The sequence below is a fragment of the Zea mays genome, chromosome 4 (genome assembly GCF_902167145.1).
Source record: "Zea mays cultivar B73 chromosome 4, Zm-B73-REFERENCE-NAM-5.0, whole genome shotgun sequence".
Lineage (NCBI taxonomy): Eukaryota > Viridiplantae > Streptophyta > Magnoliopsida > Poales > Poaceae > Zea > Zea mays.
In genome coordinates this window covers 108,355,887-108,375,398 of record NC_050099.1, presented here as the reverse complement: position 1 = coordinate 108,375,398, position 19,512 = coordinate 108,355,887, and the positions used below count along the sequence as shown (strand labels likewise).

At 46.5% G+C, this 19,512-nt stretch overlaps 1 long non-coding RNA gene across 1 annotated transcript; it reads right to left on the bottom strand.

Annotated features, from left to right (window-relative positions):
- Positions 1-987: 987 nt before the first annotated feature.
- Positions 988-1,631, bottom strand: LOC109945543 (uncharacterized). Its single transcript, XR_002268756.1, has 3 exons — positions 1,366-1,631; positions 1,183-1,275; positions 988-1,080 (listed from the first exon to the last, which is right to left on the bottom strand). It is a non-coding gene; the product is annotated as an uncharacterized lncRNA (long non-coding RNA).
- Between the last annotated feature and the right edge of the window lie 17,881 nt (positions 1,632-19,512).

Below are 19,512 nucleotides of genomic sequence, written 5' to 3'. Positions count from 1 at the left end.
TGTTGGTTGAAAATGCTACAGAGGAACAACTTGGCATAGCAAGGAAAGTCACGATATATCAGACTACAACAACCCTCATAGCAGATGCAGCCATTAAAGATGAGATCCAGGCGAGGATTGCACAACTGAAGAAGGAGCTTGCTGAGACTGATTCAGTTTATGAGGCTGCTGTCCAGACGGTTCAGATCAGTTGAAGGTAGAACTTTGGTTTGAGAATTTTGGTTCAGATCCACTGGGAGTTGTAGAGTAGGATTGCTATTTTGCAGACGAAGAGTAATTTTACTATGGTATGAACTTATCTGAATCAAAGACATTTGCATCACCATTTTTTTAAAATAAGCTCATGGCGATGCTGGATTGTACGAGCAAGTACAGTAGTAAACTTATATATTTTCATAGAGATACATACTTGTCATTTCATAGCAGGACGAACATCTGTTGGTGGCGATAAAGGGGCATCTGGATAGCCCTGTAATAGCATAAAAACATTAGGACATAAAAATGCTAAGTCCATGCAATATTTAGTGAGTTAGAAATAAGGTTATTTGGATTTACATGTTGCCTTTTCTGTCGCTCCACAGTATGTTGCAAATCTAGTATAGTATCATCTTGCTTCTGTACATGCTTTTGAAGTTTTTCCAATTCAAGTCTAAGTGATACTACATCTTCACTGGATGTTTCATCCAAAGTGGTTACATTTAGATGCTTCATACGGCTTGATGTCGAGGCATCAAAAACTTGTTTTGGATTTGGAACAAGGCCTAGACCATGGATATGGCCAGGCTTTTCCTTTCCTAATATTCTGTTTAGTGCATCTCCTTCCCATGCATCCTTTTCATTACTAGAGTCCGCTAAATCAGGTTGTTGTGCTAAAAGTTCCTTCAATTCACCCTTGCAAGAGAATAACAATACTCAATAAACACCATGGAAGAACAATTGGATTTGAAAAAAAGTAAATGAAACATTTTTTTGCAATTACTGTACGACATGTGGATTTCTGTTATTGCCGATGTTAGACTTGTGTGTATGGATATACAAAACAGCCCTATGAGGGTATTTCTTTTCAGGATCTTGTTCCCTCTGTAAACATGTTAATAAAAATATAACTAAGGTAATGTAATTAACATGGATTTTTGACATTTGTAAAGAACATGTTGTGAATTATAATTGCAAACATAATACCAATTCTTCTCTATTCCGAGCAAAGCTTTTTGTTCTAGATGTATGCATTGACTTTCTTCTTGTACAATTTATCCTATTGGCCTCACTTAAATCCTACGAAACAAAGAGTATATAGGAACAAAAGTAAATTAGATGGTTCATCAGATAAATAACAAAATGATTATCATGACTATAGTAATGTACCTGTGCTTTAGGGGTCATCCAATTATTGACAAGCGCAACCCACTGATCAGCTAATACACCATCAGGAGCATTACTATTATTAGCATCCTGACTCTTATGTGGGTCAAAATAAATGGATTTCAAATTGGACTTGTGTTGCCTCCATCTCTCTCCAATTGTTCGCAGCACCCATGTTTCCATGCGGGCAGGGTAAAGAAATCTCTTCTGCATAACAATTGGAAAAGAATTGTGAAAGTGTACTATTACTACATGGCAACTGAAAAAATGTGAAAGTTTACCTTTAGTTGATTAAGAATGGCCTCCTTATTGATTTGTTTATGGTTCCTATCTTTCTTTCCTATAAGTAGTCTCCAATCCTTGAAGCTTAAGCTACACAAGGAGCCATTCCTAGCAACCATGCCAAAGAATTTTGCAAGGACTCCTGCCTCTTCTCCGATAGGCTGATTCAGCTCATTACAATTAACTACAACCCTATGGCCTCTTGGAATGTTCCATACATTAATAAGTTTTGTCTTCCCACGCCTTTTAACCTCTTTAACCTCATCAGCGCCATCAAGTTAGTCCTGTCCATTTATGTTATTTGACATAGTTATGTCTCCAAAAAAACAATTTTCAGTAGTGAGAATGACATATGCATGTATCCATAAAGACAAGGTGCGGTATTACAAGTAATGTGTGCATACCTTGGGACTCATTATCGCTTCTGCTATCTAAATGGTCTTCTTTATTACTAATGTTTTGTTCAGATGATGCAGCATTTTTTGGGGACTTTTCTCTCCAATATTGTCCTCAGAAAAGTACTCATCATGGCTACGAGTAATGTGTTGTTTCCCACCTCGTGCCATTACCAGTTACCACTGCACAATGACCTAAATTAAAAACAAGTAGGGAAGGAAAATACTAACAGTCCATATGTATTTGCAGACCAATCAATGACAATAATTTGGTCGTCTAAGAATCATATGATGCAAATAAATTTGGATGGACCGAGGTAAGATTCTGACGTCGACTCTTGCTGAATAAAAAAAGGCAGATTAGCACCTGTTGGATGATGATGATGATTCGTAGGTAGAGGCTGACCTCCGTCTCTAGCTCGACTTGGCAGATATCCGACCTCCGGCTCAGCGTGCGCCAACAGCGGAGGACGACGGCCATGAAAGTAGGCCGTGTACGTGTCGGTGGCGGTCAAGGGCGGGGTCGTGGCGCCGGTGGACGAGGCAGTGGTGATGGCCGTGGAGGCGGCGACGGTGGTGGGAGGCAAGGGCGCGGTGGGAGGCAAGGTCGTGCGGCGAACCAGAGAGGGGTCGCGACCTGGACGAGCGACTACGGCGCGGATGGAGCCCCCTAGACGATGGATGGAGAGCCCTCCGTTGTGCCCCTCGCGGATGAAGGAAAAGTGGTGGGGAGGTCTGCAGAAGATGAAAGAAGTTTGCTATGTCTATGGAGAGTGGGCCCACTACGAAAAGAACTGGAGGGATCCAAAACAACGGAGGGAAATATAGTATGTCAGTAAACTAAATTGGAGGGAAATAAAATAATGGGAGGGAAACAAAAAATAATACCTTAATTATTTAATTAATTCAATATGGTTTTCAAATATTTTGCTAAAAACTGATTGTGTAATTCAAAATACTTGTATTGTTAAATTTTAACCATAATACAGGGAAGATTTGTTACACAATTATAATATTAATGTACATTTCAATTGATACCGTCGTGCAATAAATTGATGACACACTTGAAGAAGAATAAAATTTGTATAGTTTATAATACTCTCATGTATAGTTTATAATACTCTCTCTATATCAAAATAAATTTGTTTTGCTTCTTTAGTGGATTTATCATCGCTGTCACAACCCAACCAAGTTATCGTGCCCACATACACCAATCCTTGCCCTCAAGGCCTCGGATAGATATGTAAGTGGATCGGATAACTTACTCGAGGTGCCGAGTTTCGATGAACTCGTTCATTTCCAAGGACCATTCCTGCAAAGTTGCAAATATTACAATAACCAATCCAGAACATAAACATTAAAAAACAGGAGTTGTTGAGCGGAAGTGACTGGGCCGAAACCGACGCAGGTTATCTCCAGCAAGGATTTGGATTCTTAAACGTCACCCGAGCCTGGCCCGACCTAACCCGTAAGCGAATCGGATTCAAATAGTCTAGACTGCCCAGATCACGGCGACGACGGACATTGGGATCCTGGTAGGGTAACCAGAAGAGTTTGAATACGGTAGCGTGCAATTCAGAAATACAGAAAGCCTCACTGGCGTACAAAAGTCATGGTGCTCACCTAAACTTGTCTGGAGAAACCGTGAGCAGCTCGGTCGACGATGGGGTGGTCCACAATGGTGTTTTGTGACGACGGACAAGTGTTCTGAACAAACCTTACTGGTAAGGACCAAACAACCGGTTCAGTGAGCTTCACATGTAAGTATAGATACTAGAACAAACCTTACTGGTAAGGACTAAACAACCGGTAAGGACCAAACAACCAGGACAGCATAAGGTGGCAGGGTGCTCGGCGACATCTAGATTCGGTGGCCGTGTGTGCTAGTGCCATCGGCTGCTGGGTGCGGCTCTGGCACGTGCCTGTGTGACACATATGGTATGGAGGACGGCGACGACGGTAGCTCTTGGCCTGACGTTGGTGGTGGGGGCTTCTTGGGCGAGAGCCTCGGCGACGGCGACGCCCTTGGGTGCCACTTCCCCTATTGGGGGTGTCGTATTCCCCAACATGTTCTTCCTTGGGCAAAAGCCTAGTCCATCTCGGACTCGCGTCGGTGTCATCCCCGACGTCACTCCCTTCCGGAAGGCGTCGCATTGAAGTTTGTCTCGGCCTCAGCTTCGCCTTCAATGGTTGCTTTTGATTCTCGGCGTCTGGTATGCGGGTGAAGATGGGGCTTTGCAAGGTGAAGTCGAAGCTGTTGCATCAGGGGTTGTGGCTCGGCAACAATGACAGCTGACGAGCCCCCTTCTTCGTGCACTGGATTGTTTCGAAGGTTATGGCCAAGTGCCACGACGTCAGGCATCAAGGAAAGTTCTCTAGTATGGCCCATGCTGACCCGATCCAACTATGCAGGGTGGGCAAGGTTGAGAATTTGAGAATATATATAGAGTTCAAGGAGGGGGAGAGTGTTGAGGATTTTGGGATGAGAATTACTAACCTTGTCACAAATATCAAATCCCTTGTTGAATCTATAGATGATACCCGTGTGGTCAAAAAGTTCCTGCGTGTTGTACCACCCCGGTTTAATCAAGTAGCAGTATCCATTGAAATGTTTTGTGAGATGAAGGATCTTACAGTTGAAGATCTTGTTGGCAGACTTCGTGCTGCTGAAGATCGACTAGAAGACAAGGTTGAGCACATCACTGATAAAACAGGTCATTTACTGTTAGCTGAAGAAGATTGGCTTGAAAAAGCATAAGCATCATTTTCAGTCGTCTTCAAATAAAGACAGTAGCAGTAGTGACTCATGTCAGTGGAAGCCTAAGGCTCCCCATCGATCTGATGGACGGAGTTCAGGAAGTTTCAGTAAGCAGAAACTCACTTCACAAGGCACACCTAGGAGAAAAGGGAGATGCAAAAATTGTGGGATATATATATGGTCATTGGGCTCAAGACTGTAAGCGTCCTAAGAGGGAGAAAGGCAAGGAACAAAAACAACAAGAGGCAAATCTTGCAGTTGCTGGTGGTGGTGTTGAAACTGGGGCACTTGTGTTTGCTGAAGAACAAGGCACAGTGCATGGAGCACCACATTTTGTTCATTTGTCTGAAGAAAAAGTGATCCCACAACTATTAAAATATGTGGTTTGGGATCTCTAGTTGTTCATAAATCCGAGGTCTAGTTGTTCATAAATTCTGTGAGTGGATCAGTCAGATTTGGGTATGGATCAACTATTAAAATATGTGGTTTGGGAGCTCTAGTTGTTCAGGGAAAGCAAAATCAGCACAAAGTCTTCACAAGTGTTTATTACATCCCACAAATGAAGAGTAATATAATAAGTCTTGGTCAGCTTGAAGAGGGTGGATGTGATATTAGACTGTTTAATGGGAGGTTGAGTGCACTAGATCCTGAAAATAACCTGCTAATCAGTGCACCACGCACTGGTAACAGGTTGTACACTCTGAAACTAGATGCTGATTCACCTGTTTGTTTCCTGGCAAAGCACACTGATCCTGCCAGGAAATGGCATGCCAGATTTGGACACCTGAATTTCAGGTCACTTAGAAAACTAGGTAGATTGAAGATGTTGGAAGGGATGCCCTTAGATTGAAGATTGTTCTATATATCAGACATATAAACTACTACATTTGTTTCTGCAGCTTGTTGACTCAAATTCCAAGGAGACAAAGAGCAAGACAAAGGAGTGGAATGACAGAATCAATCAAGACAAAGTAAGTTTTTGTCTTCACTGGTTCCCACGAGGATTATGTAATAATTAAACCTTTTAATTTTCTCCTGTTACATTGTAGGCACTAACATGTACTACCTAGCAATCAGTGTTTTTCATATTGTAGCTGTTGAAATGAATTTAGTTGGTTAAATACTAAAGTCGACCCTTTTTGTGTGGACAGAAACCAGAGCAACTACGATCAGCAGCCAGATAGAGGCATGAGGTACACATCATATTATTCTGACTGCAGCCAGTTTCTTCTCAGGTTTCTGCAAGTACTAAGGGGACAGCTCAAAAGGGACTAGATTTGTTTCATGCAGATTTGTGTGGGCAGATCAGACCAAAGACAGTTGGTGCAAAATCCTATTTCCTGCTTGTAGTAGATGATTACAGCATGTATATGTGGGTAGATCTGTTCAACACAAAGGATCAGGCATTGGCATCACTACAGAAGATGTATGATCCTTCAGCTGGGAGACTGTATATCAGCAGAGATGTTGTGTTTGAAGAAGAAGTGGGGTGGAATTGGGACAGTGATGAAAATGTTCAGCAAGCTGAGACAGAATCTGGTCCTTGTGAATTCCAGTTTCAGTACATTGTGCCTGGTCAGGTGTTGCAGCCGCCAGGTGTTTCAGGTGGAAGTGTTGAAGATTCAGGGGGTGCACAAAATTCTCCACCCTCACCTCACACACCAGTGACACCACAAATAACCGTAACACCACAAGTGTCACAGGGGGGATTACAGGGGTCAAGTTTCAGTGCAGCTACTAACAATAGTCCTCAGACCCCGAGCACTCAAAGTTCACAACATCCACCATTGAGATACAGGTCTCTAACTGATCTATGGGATGCAACAGAGGAGGTACATGATTTCCAATATAGTGGGCCTGTCTGACAATTTTTCAATAAAGTGTTGGAGGGATGCTATGAACAATGAACTCCAGTCCATTGAAAACAACAACACTTGGATATGGTCTGAACTACTTGTTGGGCATAAACCCATTGGTTTGAAATGGGTGTACAAAGTCAAGAAGGATGCTGTTGGTAACATTGTCAAACACAAAGCTAGAATAGTTGCTAAAGGGTATGCACAGAAGGAAGGAATAGACTTTGATGAAGTATTTGCACCTGTTGCAAGACTTGAAACCATAAGGGTACTGATAGCTCTTTCAGCTCAGGGTAACTGGGAAATACATCACATGGATGTGAAGTCAGCCTTCTTGAATGGGGATCTTCATGAAGAAGTCTATGTAACACAACCTCCAGGATTTCAGAACCCAGAGAAGGGCCAACTGGTGCTCAAACTGAATAAAGCACTGTATGGCTTAAAACAAGCTCCCAGAGCTTGGAACATTAGACTAGATTCTGAGCTAGCCTCCCTAGGTTTCAGTAGATGCAAAGTAGAACATGCTGTCTATAGAAGGGGAGTTGTAACACCCCAGGTGTTACTCAGGGTGTCCACCTAGGGCTACCCCCTTTTAACCTATTATCACATGAGGATTGAATTGGGCCAAGTACATCAAACTTGGAATTCAAGGTCCTAAGCAAGTGCAAACCATCTTGGATATCATGCCCTAGCTTGTCATGCACATCTAAGTGGGGAATTTCCCAAAACTCTAAAGCCAACCCCTCTTGGGCAATAGGAACCCTAATTGAAGCTAGGATCAAAAGGTCATGTAAACCTTATGATCATGGCTTGGGCCAAATATAAAAGTTGTAATATGCTTCATAACCTACATATAATAGTAAGGAAGTACCCCCAAAAAGTTCTCAGAAAAGCCCCAAAAAGTTCACCTAAGGTTGAGCACAAGGGAAAATTCAGAATTTGCCTAAGTCTAAAAACTAACCCTTGAACAAAGATCCCACATGTTCACCTTAATCCAAAATTCAAAACACTTCGACCCAAATTGACAAAGTGTCGCCAAATTAACCCTAGAATGCCCTGGAAAGAGGTGACACCTACCCTAGGGCGTTAGACACGACTTGACACCATTTTTGTCTCGGCTTGGACCTAGCTGACACAGCCAACTTCTCACCCCTCTATCTCCCTACCCCGACCATATCTTGACTTGGAACTCACAGCAAAAAGGTAGGATATGGAGCAGGGAAGCGACCGTACACAGTGACTTTGCCAAGATACGCACGCTATGGTGCTCAAATCCTCCGTTGAACCATGGCAGAAGCGAGCTCCCACGTGTTCGACGCGGGCTGACATCCGGGGGCGCGCTCAGAGCACGCCCATGCGCGAACCCCCGCGCGCCCGCGGCCGCCCGTGACCACGCCCGTGCCATGGCTATAAAGCCCGCCCCAGTGCTCGGCTGCCTTCCCCGTTGCCTCCTCCGTACCTCGCCTGACTTTCCCGAGCCAGCCCTTAGCTCCGGCGACCTCCCCGCGACCCGCTAGTGCCGCCCGAGAGCAACCACCGTGGCTAGCCCCTTTCCCGTCCTCCTCCGTTCGATCCAAGCCTTCAGATAGCTTCCTGGTGAAGCCGTGAAGCTTACTCAAGCTTGAACCGAGGACCCGTGTCACCGAAATAGCGAAACCGTGCTCGCCGGAGTTCTTTCCCCCGCCGGCGCACGTGGACCAGGTAATCCGCTCAACCATTTTTCGATTCCTCGTGCACACGGTCCCTACGTTACCCCGTGAAGCTCACAGTTCCCTTGGATTGAACCAGATCGCCGTGGATTGGCCGGTACACTCGCCTCCGACGAGAACACCCGCCTGCGCGCGTGGACCGAGCGATTCCGGTCACCCCCGCCGTCGAGCCGCACCTCGCTGTGACCGCCAGAGCCTCCCCGAGCCAACCCTGCCCTTCGCCGGACCTATCTCGCCGTCGGTAAGCTGCACCACCCTTTTCTTTCCCGCGGGTACTGTTTACTTTGGGGGAAGGACTACGGGTGAGAGGAAGAGAAGGTCAGGGGGCTTTTTGAACTGTCAGTGACCCAGGGGAATAGTGGCGCAAGGGTAGAACTGCGAAGATTGATTTAGTTTCAACCCAGGGACCTCGGTGTAAACTGTTTTTTTCAGGAAACTCTTATTAAATCTGTTTTTAAATTGAACAGAAACTTTAAAAATTCATAACCTATGTTTAGTTCATCCAAATTTGGTCAAACCAATTTTGCCAGACTTTAAATAATGTAAACTACTTAAGAAAAATATAAAAACCCCTATGTACTACAGAAAACTTTAGGGTTCTAATTTAATCACTGTTTTGGCCATAAGCTAAATAATGGGCTAAAATTAGTTGCAATAGTTGACTAGGGTTAGAAAAATTTGGAGAAGTTTATATCTACCTACTGACCCAATTAAAAATGCTAAACCTCTCTGTCCACCCCATTAAGTTAGTTTTTACCCCTTATTTTACAATATGCTTAAGGTTAAGAAAAATAGAAAATGTGATTTAAATTATGAACCAGAGGGCACCCCTATTTTTGTTAGGATACTTATTCAATATAGTTCACTAGAAAAATTTATCATACCCTGGTTTAGTATAAAATAAGTAGGATACCTTTTAATTGAATAAAACAAGGATAACTTAGAAAAACCCTACAAAAATAACCCCAAGGTGAAAACACCCCCACCCTTGGGATAGTAAATGTTTTGTTAATAAGAACTTAAGAAAAATATGAAATCTGCTGTTTGACATTTTTCAAATAACAATGTAGTAGAAAGTGCCTTTTTGACATTAAACTTTAAAAAAATCATAACCAAATAACCACCCCTTAGCCTTCTGTGGTTTTTGGCACAGAAGCCTACTATTATTGTTAGATGCCAACAAAAATAACCTTTAAGACAGACCCCACCTCTAATTAAGAGATGTAGTGTAAAGTGGCCCATTTTACACCACTCTTGTTATTTTTGTCTAAAGCATAGCCTTTATATTTTAAGCCTCAAATTCTTAAAACAGGCTAGAATAACAAATGGCAACCCACTGTAATTTTTACAAAATTTTTGGAAAATATTAAACCACTGTCGTAGTTCAAACCTACACTAGAAACCATAAGTAGAAAATAAAGGAAGGGAAAGGTGAATAATAGGAAAATTAGTGTCATCCTGAAAACTCTTTATAACTTGTCACTGAAGTATATAAAGGCAATACCAATTCCCTATGTTTATCCTCAACAAAAACCTAAACCTAAAAGTGATAAGCATAACCCACTAAAAGCCCCGCATGACCAAGAAACCCTAAGTTACTCCTTAACTTAGTTTTCTTCTTAGCATAATGTTATTAAATCCTGCATCATCATGACATTCATGTTCATTGCATTCGATAGACTATAACCTTGCTGACGGAGAGTACGTCCTCGTGCCGGAGCAAGGAGCTGCTCAGGAGGTAGCCCCAGATCTAGCACCAGAGCCTGCACCAGAGGACCTGCCTGCCACTACTTTGGAAGGCAAGCCCCGGTTTTATGCATAACCTGTTATTTATGCTATTTTACTTCACTTAATGATTGTAGGATTGATTGTGCACTTAAGTGTAGGAGTTGTGTGAAACCCTAGTTGCATGATCTCAGGAATCCTGTTGAAATGAATACTAGTATGCTAGGTCGAGTAGCTGCTTTATTAATTAGGATCTCGGTAGAAGTCGAGTGATTTTTCTAGCACTCGCGCGATGTCAGGAAATTGGTTGTATCCACTTTCTTCTCATAATGATGCTGGTTGTGGACAACAATCCATGGGGATTGGTTGTCCACGTGATGAAAATTTGAATAAGGATTAAGGTGTGGTACCGTGAGTCAAGCGTTTGAACGTACTAAGCACATGCCGAGAAATATGGTAAATCGGTAAGCCTAGTACCTGAGTGAACCTGGCAGTGGACATATCCCCTCACGCGACCTGAGACGAGGTCTCCCATTCCAGTTATGGTGGGTACAAGTGCGGTCGCTGCACGACGGCAGTCGGGGTCAGTGAGGCATTGTACGCCAAGGCGGTGAGCCCTGATTTGCTGACGGGGAATCGATGGGGACGGTTGATATGTGTGGGGACGGAGTGCCCCTACATGTCGTGTGTTTAGGTTTACCTTGCAAGGATAAAAACTCGATTCGAATCGTCTGCTTCTCGCAGCTAATGAGACTTCTTGATCCATGCTGCTACATTGAGTAACAAGTGGAATGGTGCTGAGATGATACAAGATGTTGATTGCTAAAAATGTTTGCTACTATGTATGAATAGATAGTACATCTTTAGCCTTAAGAGAGTCACACTTAATTTTGACAAAGTTAAAACTTGACTTAGAAACTCAGCTAGTGCTTTTGGCAACCAAACCCCACAGCCAAACAGCTGCATGTCTAGAGGTAGAGGAGTAGACTCCTCACACCGGGTAAGTATAGCTGAGTATTAGTATACTCAGCCTTGCTTGTGGCATAATTTTTTACAGGTTCTCTGGAGGACATGGTTGCTGGAGTGACTTGGCCGTCCATCTTGCCATCGGGTTGGACTGTCGAGTGGGACCCTACCTCGGCTGAGGAGGAGCATGAGGAGTGATGGGACAGGCTTCCCCATCTCTCTGTTTATTTACCGTTAGTTTATTTCCGCTGCACTTCGAACAATGATGACTACTTTTGCAAAACTCCTATGATGATGTAATAATTTAATACTCTTTCATGCATGGTTTTATGCTTTATTGTATTTGCTCTGTGACTCACCATCGAGTGAGATTGTGGTACTTGATCCTATCAGTGGCCGTGTCGGACTAGATCCGAGGGATTGACGGGTTATTCCCATTTAAGTGTGGTCTAGCCTCTAAGGCGGGACTTAGGCACTTAAGTTGGAATAATTCGGGCAGTTCCGCCACAGGAGTTGGGAAGTCCATGCTGATTATAGGAGTATATGTGGATGACCTTATCATTTGTGGGCCCTCTGCAAGTGACATTGCAGATCTCAAGCAACAGATGAAGAAGACTTTTAGTATGAGTGATCTAGGGCTGCTCAGTTACTACTTGGGTATGGAGGTAAGGCAAGGGACAAATGAAATCACTATTTGCCAGAGGTCTTATGCAGCCAAGATTGTAGAGCAGTGCAATATGGGCAGGTGCAATCCAACAGACACCCCAATGGAGCAGAGGGTTAAGCTTGTAACTGCTGAAACATATGTATGCTGACTCTGCACACTTGATTTTGGTGTAACATTAAGAGGATCAGAAGATACATAGCTGGGACACTTGATTTTGGTGTAAAATTCAGAAAAGGAGGAACAACAGATTACTCATTAGTTGGCAGACTACCTTAAGGATTGATAATTCATGTTTTAGCTGAAACATATGTATGCTGAATCTGCACAAGTTCATCTTGTGCTAGTACAAGTAGCTGAAACATCTATCTGTACATGCATTTTTCTCATCAAAGTTGCAGACTTGCAGATCCAAATAATATTGTAGAGTCTATTTACAAAACATATATATGTCAAAACCAGACTAAATGTAATGGCACACATCTAATTAACCCTAGAAGAAAAGGTTTAGCCCAAAAGTGGAATTTAAAATCTAGCCATATTTTTCCAAAAATCGAAATACCAAAGTTGTAGAGTGTTTCAAATTAAACAACTTTCATGTGTGAAGATTTTCAAGTTTTTGATAGACATTTGGAGTAATTTGCAGATTTCAGATTTGGTACAGTTTTGGTGCAGCTGAAAATAGTTTGGTTTGCTTGTTTTTGGGCCCCTGTAACTTTTGATCTGTGGGCTTTTGGCAAAAGGTTATTATAGGAAACTTGAAGAGTAACTATAGGAGAACAACTTTTATTAAGTATGGTAGCCCTAAAACCATATGCAACTAAGTGAAAAAGTGGTCCAAAGTGGGGTTGGCCGGTTTAAAAAATTTCAGACTTGGTGCAGTTTACTAAAACTGAATTTGGTTCAGATAGCTGAATATGAATTTTTGTATTTTTACCCCACTTTGAAGCACTATAACTCTTGGGCCCCTGTAACTTATACCCTGCTCACTTGTGTTAAAAGGCTTGGAGTAGTGAGGTGTGTCCTGGCCATTTTTAGAACCCATAACTGAAGATAATGGTGTGCCATCTGCTTGTGTTCTGATAACCAAGATAAACTAGTTCTGTTGTGTAATATGCTAAAGAAGATCTGAGATAAAGGGGGGTTCATTTGCCACAGTTTCATGACACTCTAAATAAGTCTAAAAGAAAACGGGGGCTGAGCAAAGAAGGTTCAGCCAAGTGACACTCGAAACTGGATGAGATATCCTCAACCCTTTCAATCTTGCCAAAACAAATAGAAACAAATTTGAAGCAACAGCAGAGTGCCACCTTCCAAATTTTTAGAAAAGACATGGACAACTGCTGATGGGAGTACGCTGGGATGCACATAATCAACATCTCATATATGTACAAGGTGTTCAGCATAGAGTTCACATTAATCAGCCCAACTGTAACAGTCAGCAAACACATCATTGAAAAGGAAGCACCCCAAAACTAACAGTCAGCACTAAGCTACGTGGTAGTTCAATGCCCTACAATTTGTCCTCATATTTGTACAAGAGATCTCCACACCATCTGTCTATACTCCTAGTTCTCGCTTCGACAAGGAGCTTTGTCCAGGCTGCCACCAGCGCCGATGGTCGAAGCGGTCAAGCAATGCTTCTTTCTAGGCTGGTATTTGCTAGGGAGATCTGCACAACAACAGGTTCTTTGAGCTACATTCCTTGAGCTACAAAAAGAAAAACAACACATATAAGCATACAGGCCTCTCAGGAATGAAAAAAATTAAGTTGTTCTATTAGATGTGTATTCAGCATTGGTTTATTCAGCATTGGTCAATTAATATGTAGATCAAGAAACCTAAATTTCACTACCAATGTCATGGTCTTTAGCAGTTACATCTACCGTATAGCCTTCCATATCACTTCTAGTCCATGAATGGTTGTCGTGTGCATTCATAAACAGGTCCCCAAGCTTGCTGACATGAAAAGGTTCAGATTGTACATCATTCCAATCTTCTCCCATGTCATATACATCTCTGGGCTTCATCTTCAAGACAACTGACCACCCAGGGTTCGTCCGATCTTCCAAGTAGAACACTTGGTCAACTTGATTGGCAAACACAAATGGTTCATGCTCAATTCTATCACCTCTGTGAATTTGATGTGAGAAATTCACAAGGGATAAGCCAAACTTATCCTTTTTAACTCCCTTTCCTCGAGTGACATCAACCCATTCACATTTAAACAGTACCACTGAAAATCTTCCATAATAATCGATCTCTATGATGTCAAGAATCCTGCCATAATACAAAATATCTCCAAGTATAGGCTTATTATCACCAGCGGAAGAATAGCTAGAGGTCTTTGAAGTGACAACAACTCCACTATTTTGTGTCGCCTTATCATACCTTTTGGCCCTAAATCTGAACCCACGTATGTTATATGCTCTATGTCTTCTTGCAAACTCCAATGGACCTCGTGCCAACCATCTAATGTCTTCGTTAATGCTGTCGGGTCCATTTGTTTCTTCTAAATGCAAGATCTATAGACACACAAAAAGAGTGTATATTTATACATGTAAGAAAACCCAAATTCCATGCAATATAAATATCAGATTAGGCTACTTACATGTTGTCTAAACCATTCGGGAAATTCCTTATTCTGTATCTGCTCAATATCTTTAGGAGTTAGGCGACAGTCGCGTCTCTTTCGTTTCAGATTAGAAGCATGTTCCCTATACCATGATTACCATATAATTATATAATTCATAATCTATATGCATAGTTCATTAGTTAACCAAAACACTTACTTTAGATATGGATTAACAACACCACAATTGTACAACACATATCTATGCGCTTGCAATTTCTCTAGATGACTTAATTCAAAATTGGCTGGTTTTCCCAATGATTTCCCTACTGAAGGGAAAAAGATGAATCTTGTCCAACCATCTTCGATTGGGTATGGTCCAAACTATCATCGTTCCGTGATGGTTTATTATGCTTGGTAGCGAAACCTTCTATGTACCTAGAACAAAACACCATACACTCATCTGCCAAGAATGAATTTGCTATTGAAGCTTCTGGATATGATTGTAAGTAGAGGGACTCTAACTCTCATCAAGAGGATGACACTATGAGTTGGGGCAATTTTCTGTTTATTTCCTCAAACACTACACAATGTCATACCCTTAGAGGGGTTGGGGACACATATTTATAGCCCTAGGGGCTGCACTACCACACCTTCTCACACACACTTTCTCACACACACTACACAACAGGATTGTCCTCTAGATGCTAAAGAGACTACAGAGGACAGTCAAAAGCGACTGTTGTCCTCTAGATGCTAAAGCGACTACAGAGGACAGTCAAAAGTGACTGTTGTCCTCTAGATGCTAAAGAGACTACAGAGGACAGTCAAAAGCAGGTTGTCCTCTAGATGCTCAAGACTTATTCCATCATTCTCCCCCTAAGTCTTGGGCGTCGTCTTGTGAGAAAGTTGGGCCATCCCGGACCTGGAGCAAAGCTCAACAAACTTGATCTTCCCAAGGGGCTTGGTGAGCAGGTCTGCAAGCTGATCCTTGGTGTTGATGTAACGCACCTTGATGCTCCCTTCTGCCAAGCAGTCTCAGATGAAGTGGTACCTCAGCCGGATGTGCTTGCTGCGTTCATGGAACACGGGGTTCTTGGCCAATGCCAGAGCGGACTGGCTGTCCACCCTGAGTTCCACCGCTCCAGTGTCTCTCCCGAGGAGATCACCGAGCAGTCGAGCCAGCCAGAGCGCCTGAGTCGAAGCAGTTGACACCACTATGTACTCGGCCTCGCAGCTGGACATGGCCACCACCTGCTGCTTGACCGACAGCCAGCTAATGAGGCACTTGCCGAGGAAAAAGAGGATCCCGCTTGTGCTCTTGCTGGTGTCGATGTCGCCGGCGTGGTCGCTATCACTGTACCCAACAAGGTGTGCCTCCCCAGGGCACCTCGGGTAGTAGAGACCGTGGTCGAGAGTCCCCGCAACATAGCGGATGATCCTCTTCACAGCCTGCTCATGCTCCGTCGTCGGTCGCTGCAGAAACCGACTAACGTAGCCGACGGAGTATGCCAAGTCAGGCCGTGTGTGGACGAGGTAGCGAAGGCTCCCCACAAGACGTCGGTACTGTGTAGCATCCACCTCCTCCGTCGTGTTGTCGCGACTCAGCTTCAGCCTCTCCTCCATCGAAGTGAGAGCTGGGTTGCAGTCGGTGAGCCCAGCCAGCTCAACAATGCGCTTGGCGTAGGCGGTCTGGCGAAGTGTGATCCCGGAGTCTCCCTGGTGCACCTCAATCCCCAGGTAGAAGGAGAGATGCCCTAGGTCACTCATTTGGAAGGTGGCCTTCATCTCTTCCTTGAACGCTGCCACCTCTGCATCCTTGGCGCCGGTGATCACCAAGTCGTCGACGTAGACACCCACCAGCAGGGCATTTTCTCCATTGCCCCGCCGATAGATGGCCGCCTCGTGCGGGCTTGGCATGAAGCCCATCCTCTTGAGCGTGGAATCCAGCTTGGCATTCCATGCCCTTGGTGCCTGTCGCAAGCCGTAGAGAGCCTTGCGCAGGCGCAACACCTTGCCCTCCTTGCCAGGGATCGCAAAACCTGGCGGCTGGTGTACATAGACCTCCTCCTTTAAGTCGCCGTTAAGAAACACCGACTTGACATCCATGTGATGAACATGCCAGCCCTTCAGGGCTGCCAGCGCGAGGAGTCGCACGGATTCCATCCGTGCTACAGGGGCGAAGGCATCGTCGAAGTCGATCCCCTCCTGCTGCAAGAAACCGCGTGCCACCAAGCGAGCCTTATGCTTGACGATGGCGCCGGCTTCATCCCTCTTCAGTTTGAACACCCACTTAAGGGTGATCGCGCGATGACCATGAGGGAGATCAGCGAGCTCCCAAGTGCGGTTCGTCTCAACCGCGTCCATCTCCGACTGCATCGCGGCACGCCAAGCCGCATGTTTCTCGGCCTCCGCGAAAGACCGAGGCTCACCGTCGTCGCATGGAAGATGCAACTCTCCTGCCAGAATGCGAGACGCAGGGCCCGACACCGACGGGTCGATGAGAAGGCCCTCCACCCTTCGATACCGCAACGGCTCGCCATCGTAGCACGTGTCGACGCGCTCCTCGTCGCGGGACAGAGGGGTCACGAGCTCCACTGGGTCGTGCTCGACACGAGCTGGTGTCGGAGAGGACGTTCCCGGAGAGGTTACCGTCGGTGCTGGAGTGCGTGGTGGCGAAGAGGTCGCTGTAGCCGGAGTCGTGGCTGGAGTGCGTGGTGGTGAAGAGCTCGTTGTAGCAGAAGCTGGAGAGTTTGGCGCTGGAGTCGGTGGAGACTTGGGGGCTGGGGTAGACCTGCTCGGAGAAGAGTTGCCTACTCCCCCAGCTCCCTCAAAGTGGACGTACTCGATGGTGAAGTCGTACGTCGGAGTCGTGCCGTCGTCCACCGCCTTGTCCCACGCCCATCCTCGCCCTTCATTGAACACTACGTCGCGTGCCGTGCGCACACGCTGTGTTCTTGGGTCAAGGATGCGGTAGGCCTTCGAGCCCTCCGCGTAGCCAATGAACACCCCCGGGGTGCTCCTATCGTTGAGCTTGCTGATGTGGCCAAACTCCTTGGTGAATGCGAGGCAGCCGAAGACCTGTAGGTGAGAGACCGCCGGCTTGCGCCCATGCCAAGCCTCGTACGGTGTCATCCCGTTGAGAGCCTTGGTGGGCGAGCGGTTGAGGATGTAAACCGCTGTCACCACCGCCTCTCCCCAGAAGACAGCTGGCATTCCTCTCTGCTTGAGGAGAGCCCGAGCCATCCCCACAACCGTCTGGTTGCACCGCTCGACGACGCCGTTCTGCTGCGGGCTGTACGGCGCGGAGTAGTGGCGCTGAATGCCCTCATCCGCGCAGTACGACGCGAACTCAGCCGCCGTGAATTCACCGCCATTGTCGGTGCGCAGCACGCGCACCTTGCGGCCGCACTCCACCTCCGCAGTGACCTGCACACGCCTAATGGCATTCGCAGCCTCTCCCTTGCTGCCAAGGATCATCACCCACATGTAGCGGGAGAGATCGTCGACGAGCAGCAAGAAGTAGCGTCGTCCTCCTGGTGTGGCTGGTGTCACCGGGCCACACAAGTCCCCATGCACGAGCTCGAGCCTCTCCTTGGCTCGGAAGCTCGACTGCTGGGGAAAGGGGAGCCGTCTCTACTTTGTCAACACGCAGACATCACAGAATTGCTCCACATGGTCAAGGCACGGCAGGCCTCGTACCATCTCCTTGGTACTGAGCCGCTTCAGGGCCTCGAAGTTAAGGTGCCCGAAGCGCTCGTGCCACTGCCCTGCCCCGTCGTCTCGACAAGCAGCAAGGCAGCAAGGTTGTGACACCTTCACATTGAGGATATATAGCCGATTTGGACTCCTGTGTACCTTGGCAAGAAGGCGACGAGAGGGATCCCAGATCCTCATGACTCCGTGCTCGACCTCCACGCGCGAACCGTTCTCATCCAGCTGTCCCAAGCTGATGATATAGAGTTCCTCAACGCGGGGATGTAGTAGACTCCGGTGAGCAGCCTGTGCTCACCAGACGCGGCGGTGAAGACGACTGAGCCGGCGCCCTTGATCTCTACGTCGGAGGCGTCCCCAAACTTGACGGAGCCTCGGACACTAGAGTCAAGCTCGGTGAAGAACTCTCGTCGGCCGGTCATGTGATGAGTGGCGCTGGTGTCGAGGCACCATCCTTCGATCATGTCCTTGTTGGAGCCGTCGCCGAGGAAAGCGCGTGCTTTCGGCTCATCAAGGTGGAGGAGTGCCGCTGCGGCCGGTGCCGCTGGAGATGGCTCGATGCTTGCATGTGCCAGGAGCAGGGCCTCCTCCTCCGCCTCCGCCTGTGCGACGTTGGCCTGGCCACGTCGTGGCTGCCGACAATCCCTGGCCCAGTGGCCAAGCTTGCCGCAGTTGTGGCAGCCGTCGTCTCGTGCCGGCTTCTTGTTGCCGACGGCGCCGCCTTGGGCACCTCCACGTGCACCACCCTCAGCATGTCCTCGCGCCCCGGCCTGGGCGCCTCCACGCGCCTTGCGCGGCTTGCCGCGTTTGCGGCCTCGTGTCGAGGAGGAATCCCCCTTCTTCTTGTCACCCTGGCAGGCCTCCCACTGCTCCCGAGTGAGATGTAGCTTCCCGCCGATAGTGATAGGCCCAGAGAGAGCCTGTGGTTCGTCGCCGTCGACCACCTTGAGGTGACCAATCGCCTCTTCGATCGTCATCGTGGAGAGGTCTAGCAGAGACTCGATCGAGCGAGCAATCTGCCTGTACTTCTCGGGGATGCAACGGAAGAGCTTCTCAACAGCTCTCTCCTCATCGTAGGTGTTGTCCCCGAACTGCACCATCTTCTACAACAGAGTGTTGAGGCGGAGAGCAAAGTCACCAACATCCTCACCTGGCTTGAAGGCCAGGTTCTCCCACTCCTTGCGAAGTGCCTGCAGTGTGGTCTTGCGGGCATGATCGCTGCCGATGCGAGTCGCAGCGATGGCGTCCCAGGCCTCCTTGGCAGTTTGCTTCTGGGAAAACGAAAACTGCATCTCGGGCGGGACTGCAGCAATGAGGGCATCCAGCGCCCGCCGATCCTCGTGGTAGTCGACGTCGTCGTAACGAACTGCTTCCCACATGTGGCGAACCTGGAGCCGTACCCTCATCACCGCGGCCCACTCGATGTAGTTGGTCTTGGTGAGGGTAGGCCACCCACCGCCGGGACCGACGTCCCTGACAATGGCCTGGGCCATGCGGCGACCATGGTAC